Source organism: Ictidomys tridecemlineatus, unplaced genomic scaffold, assembly GCF_052094955.1.
Source record: "Ictidomys tridecemlineatus isolate mIctTri1 unplaced genomic scaffold, mIctTri1.hap1 Scaffold_48, whole genome shotgun sequence".
Classification (NCBI taxonomy): Eukaryota; Metazoa; Chordata; class Mammalia; order Rodentia; family Sciuridae; genus Ictidomys; species Ictidomys tridecemlineatus.
Window position 1 is genome coordinate 1044463 of NW_027523119.1, and position 6277 is coordinate 1050739.

The 6277-nt window shown below is 41.8% G+C and overlaps 1 pseudogene; it reads right to left on the bottom strand.

The window, feature by feature from the left end:
- Nucleotides 1–4816: 4816 nt before the first annotated feature.
- LOC144373768 (proline-rich protein 15-like) lies at nt 4817–5460 on the bottom strand (annotated as a pseudogene).
- Nucleotides 5461–6277: the final 817 nt, after the last annotated feature.

Genomic DNA, 6277 nt, shown 5'->3' on the forward strand with positions numbered 1-6277 from the left:
TCAAAATCATTGAAAGTCTAAAGAAAAATCATATGTGAAGAGTCCCAAACACGAGGCCCTCAGGAACCTGACCCCCAGGAGGGTTCCTGGGTAGGGAGTGGAATGTGTTCCAAGACCTGGAGGGGGGAGGAGAGAACAGTGGTCAGTGAATTGAAAGGATTCTGCTTTGGCTGCAATGGAGAGTGAGAGAATGGGCAGAGGTGGTCTGCCAAGAGCCTGTGAAGCACCAACAATGAGTTCAGAGTATCTTGAGGGTGCCATCTTCTAAGAGGATATAAAACAAAAGGAGATGTTATGAAATGAGATAGGCTGGCCTGAAGAAATACCCATTTCCTCCCCTGCTGTCTCCACACATCCTAGCAACGTTTCCTAGGGTGTGTTCATCCACGGGGTTCAAGTCATTTGGTGATTAGAGCTTTTGTTTCTCTTGGTGCACTGTCTCCAGTTCTAAAAGATGGATTTCCAGAAACTAATACTGATGGGGCACCACAGAGACATCTCTACCAATCAGTGAGTCATGGCTGTGCCCTTTACAATAAGACTTAGGGGGTTGAAGGAAGAGGGGACCTGTTTTGAGCACTCTGTCTTAGCCCAAGGGGCAGTGCTTTCTCATTGACCTGGATTCCTGTGTCAACCTATTAGGGTCCCCTTTACTTCTTAGTAGCCAATCCCTTGTTACTTCAATCCCTGTTGTGGATAGTAGTTCTTTATATTGAATACTCCCTGTTCAAATTACTGTGTGGTTTCTTTCTCCTAATTGTACTCTGACTCTTACTGATTCACAATCCTCAGAATTTTTTTCTACCTGTAAAACATAGCTGCTTCCTCAGAGAAAAAAAAGAAGGTGGCCCTTCTAAGATCTACTAGCCAAAGGATCAATGGATCCTTGTAGATTAACTAGGAGTTTCTGAAGGTACACAAGGAATGAGCATTGCCCCTTGAATTTCCCTGAACTTCATACTCAAAATGGCAGGGAGATGTGTGACCATATCCATACAATATGGTTGTTGGTGGTGGGTAAACAGGTTTGAATGTATTCCAGTTAAGCCATTGGCAATGCCAGGAGAAGGGAGGCTTGTGACAGTTAAATGGTCTCTAGTAAGCTTTCTCTCACTGTGACAAAATACCTGAGATAATTGACTTAAAGGAAGAAGGATTTATTTTGGCTTATGGTTTCAGTCTTTGATTGCTTAGCCCTGTTGCTTTTAGAACTGTGGCAATACAGAATATCATATTAGGGCAGTGGAGGTTCCTCATTTCATGGTGGCTGGGAAACACAGAGAAAGAAATAGGAATGGGCTGGGTTCCCAAGAGCCCCTTTAAGGACATGCTCCCCAATGATCTTCCTTTCACTAGGCCTCACTTTCTAAAAGTTCCATCACCTCCCAGAAGGTTGAGGACCAAGCCTTCAATACATGGGCCTCTGGGGACATTCAAGCTCCAAACTGCAGCAAATGGGAAGAAACTCTTGGGTCCTGAAGGCTGATTGAGGGTTTTCTTGGCAGGGGGTGGGGATAGAATATGCCAAACAGAGTCAACAGAATAGACAGAAGTCTGCAGACCTGACAAGGCAAAACCCACTCTGGGGGAAGTGTCAATCATATTGAATGGCTGGCATGGATGCTTGGCCTTATCCTGTAGGATTTTAGACAGAGGATAAACAAGAGTAAAGAAATGGGTGTGGCCAGGCCCCTGTGCTTTAAAGAGATGCATTTCTCACCTAGGATGGTATCAAAGGGAAAGAAGAAATTGAGTTTAAACAAGAATACACAATCAGGTTTTGGATTGTCCAAGAACTAATTAATTATAAGAAGCAAACAAAATAATAGTGATACATACATATATATATATATATATATATATATATATATATTTTCTTTTTTTTTTTCAGTCCTGAGAATCCAGCTGGACCTTGCACATGTTAGGAACTTGCTCTCCCAGTCAGCCACAACCCGAGCCCCAAAGCACACTCTTTTCAATGTTAAGACACTATAATAAGAAGTCATTGCTGTGATTTTGTTCTGAACATGACTGAGGGGGCTCAATGTTCCCATATAGCAGGATTACCTCAATTGCTGGGTCAAACGATGGCATGATGGTGGCAGTATCTGTATCATAGTGTATATTTCTTGGCCTTCCCTCCTGCCTTCCACAGCTGGAGCCTTCTGTTTTAAAGTAAACAATGAGCACCGTTGGAGTTAACTTTTACAACCAGTTGCTAAAAATAGCAGCATACTAAAAGAGAGCTCCAGTGTTGGAATATAAACTCCATCTCTTTATTTTATATAGTAAGCAAACGCTCCAAGAGCAAATCAGAGAGGGGACTAGAATGATGTCTTATGTAAGTGCAGGCATTTTCTGCTACCAGCCTCAGAGAGTGAAAATCAAAAATTATGTTTATCGACTGACTGTTAGAAAGAAATGTATAATTCAGGGTGCTTGTAACTCAGAGGAAATCCCTTAAAAAAAGCATAGGAGGCTTCATATTGGTCCCAACCCTCTACTCAACAAGCAGGTCAATCTACTCAGGAATAGAGAGCTTCAACTTCTTCAAACTGACTCTTTCATGGTTTTGGGCCAGAAATTTTTATCTCCTGGGTAAACAATGTGTCCCACACCCCGGAGATAAAGACACTCCACTCTGGATCTTATTGCATGAGGCTATGCTAACAACTCTGACATGATGATTATGAGCCTATCATTTCAGCTATAGAACAATTCCCATTTCACTGAATTGGGATTACATCAGTGTATTCTTCCCACTGCATAATTTATGACTGTTTTAAAACAATGTAATTACAAACCTCAATGGCAGATTGTGAATTGCATTCACTGCCATAACTGCCATTAGCATGATTTTCTTTCAGAGCAGTGGGGTAAAGATGTCATGTTAATAAGTTCCACTATTCTGTGTCTGCCATTGGATATCTGCGGCAACTGGAGACTTGGATGGGATCCAAAACTAGACACAGAAGCTGGGAAAATGCCAATGTTTTGTGGATTTAGCAGAATTTTGAAGAAAAAAAATAAACAATAACATTGTAGATTAAAGAGTTAGTGTAAGATTTTAAATCAGTCAATTGCAGACTTCATTTTATACAAAGGTACTGTACTAATCTATTGGCCTTCCTGAAGAGGGAGAGAACATTTTGGATAGTTACCTACTCTAATTTTCAATGGAACAAAATTAAAATACCTTATCAAGGTTTTCCAGATCCTTATTTGATATCTGCTGCCTTCTCTCCCTGCCCACAATCCCCTCCTTCACCAACTGCTTGTCCACTGCAAGTTCTCATTCATCAGAATTTCAGGGCAATAGACCCATTTAAAATTAACGTAAAGTCTTCCTCATCCAGAAATTCTACCTAGAGGTGAATTTGGCCTTATGCTTTTGGGTTCTAAATGTACAAGAATAAAACAAGTCGTTATGCTTAAGAAACACACAGACACAAAACCACCACAAAAAAAACCACTCCCACATGCTTTTTCTTTTAATATAAGGTATTTATAATCCCCAGGTAAACAATTTCCTCCAGAGTTAAGTTCGTTGGTATGTGTAAACTCTCGTATCAAATGATTAACTCTATTATTCTGCTGGTACTCAATATTGAGTCATTAATTTAAATTCCTTTTAGCAATCCTCATCAAATTTCTTTGTTAAATTCCCTAGAACAATCAACATGTTTAGCTATTTCATAAATTATTAATTGGAAAGAAACAAAATCCAGCTTCCCTATATACACAAAGTGAGCAGCTTGTCATTGTCTAAAATGACAAAAATTTGATCAATGTAATTTTTTTCGTATGCATTTCTGGGTGTTTAAAAATGAACCAAATTGTAGTGGGAAAAGATCTTGGTTCCTCTTAACAACTAAAATAACTGTCCTGTAATTTGCTGAAAGAAAGTCCTATTCATTTACCCTTCTTCTTGAAGTTCTTAATAAAAGCAAACCTGCAGATTTTAACTACGAATATTAAGGTTGATAGATCTAAAGACTTTGAAATTAGATAAAAGCAGACTTTAAAGAAATAACCTTTAGAAAGGAAAGGATTGGGTCGGGAAGCAGCTTTGCACAAATGAATGAATTTAGTCCATTTGTTTAAATACTTTCAGAAAATTGTTGGTAAGGTAACAGTGAATACTGGAAAGGATATATTTGGATTTACTCTATGAAAATGCACTGAAGTAAAAGGAGAATTGAGCAATAATGAACTGATACCTCCCTTCCTTGAATGTAGTTAGTAAACTGGAATATCTGGATAACTGGTTCCAGTTCAGATGTTGCTAGTTTCTGGAAAAGTTCACTTCCCTGCAGCTTTCCTTCAGTAGCTGCTATGTTGTGTGGCAAATGATTAACTCTGTCACCCCGGACTTTGCATGCCTGCTTTTAAGTATGATGAATTTCTGTCTTGGAATGGAAAAAAAATACAGAAGTCACCTTAAGTCTTACAGTGCAACAATTTTAATAATCCACACTAAAATATGCTGTTCGTTTTTGTAGTTCCATTTTTGAAGCAATACTGCCTCACTTTGAAATGCTTCTACTTACTGCTTCTTCCCTCCCCACCCCTTCACTTAAGGTGTAAGTCTATGGAAGTATCCCTGAAATGCATTTCTCAGGCATTAAAAACAGCACTGAGATCTGATGTTCATGAGAAAGTCTTCAGAATCTTCAATAAGAGCAGCCTTCCTCATTTGAGGGCTGAAAAGTTCAAGTTCAGCTACTTTCTCTGAAAGAAGGCCCCCTCAATCACTCTCATTCCCATAGATGACAAGAACAAAGGCAAATGCCCCAAAACAGCTTCTTGGAAAAAATAATAATTATGCCAACTTCCTCAGAGGCATGTATCTTCTCTTACAACAAATAAATACTTAATGCATCTTTGAGTCATGAAATATTGAGAACTCAATTGACACTTCAATTTCCAGAAAAATAAAATCTTGGAGGCCTCATGAGAATATTATGAATATGGTGAGGTGAGACACCAAATAGGGGGCTGGGTCAGAATTCTCAGGTATGGAACTGGGTTCTGGGGTTATTGTGGGAAAAGAGACACGCCTTAGAGTGCTCACTCCAGCTATTGCTTGTCCTCCTGGGCATCATCAGGGAAGTCCGCCTCCTCTGGGGACCTGTCTCCCTCTGGAAGCAGCGTGGCACGCACTTTCCTCTTCTCCTTAAAGCGGCCAGATCTCAAGATCTTCAAATTGCGGCGGCTGTTGCCAGACTTCTCCCCACACAATTTGTCTGGCTTGGGGGACTCGCTGGCGCCTGCAAGGACATTGGGGTGCTGGTTCTCTCGGGAGCTGCTAGTCCATTCTGGGCTGGGAGGGTTGGGCTCCTCGGGGTCTGGCTGAGCCAGAGGCTGCGCCCCCACCATGGCTTCCTTGCTTTTCTTCTTGCTGTTGGTTAGCGATTTTCACCAGGGCCCAGAGCTGCTCGTGCCACCGCTGTTGGCCATGGTCCGCCAGCCGGGCACTGGGGCGTCCCACGTTGGGAAGGGCTTCAACTGCAGCGGCCCTCACTCCCGATAGTCTCTCCCCACCTCTTTTCCAGGCTTCTATGCGGGCTGCAGGATGGGAGCCGAGGCAATCCCTATACTGGGGAAGAAAACACAACATGGGCTCTCATGCTCTCTTTCCAGTGTCGAAGAGCCATTCCATCCCTGCATGATCATCTCCCAAAGGCCCTACCCCCAGATACCACTGTGTTGTGGATTAGGTTTCAACATATGGATTTGGGTGAACGTAGCAGTGTCCTTCTCAGTTTCTTCCTCTGCTGACTCTCGTATTCAGTGTGTCTCATAAGCCATCAGTGGTATGTCCTAAATGTCTCTTGTTTCCACCCACAATCAGCCATGTGCACTGTTCTCCATAATTTAAACTGTCATCATCTCCCAATCAGAACTGCAAAAGCAACCTAAGTGGACACCCTCTAATCACTCCTGCCCTGCTTTAGCCTATACCCAGAGCGTTCACTGGACAACTTCCTCCCTGATTGGAACTTAGAATAGTGTCCTCCTGTGCTTGGGATGAACAACTGGCATGACCCACCAGGCCCACATGATGTCATTCTGCATGGTCTACACAATATAATAATAAGAATGATTTTTACTATTTTGGCTACCAGGATTGAACTCAGGGGCACTCAACTACTGAGCCACATCCTCAGCTATAATTTGTATTTTATTTAGAGACAAAGTCTGAGTTACTTAGTGCCTCACTGTTGCCGAGGTTGGTTTTGAACTTGAGATCCTCCTGCCTCAGCCTCCCAAGCCT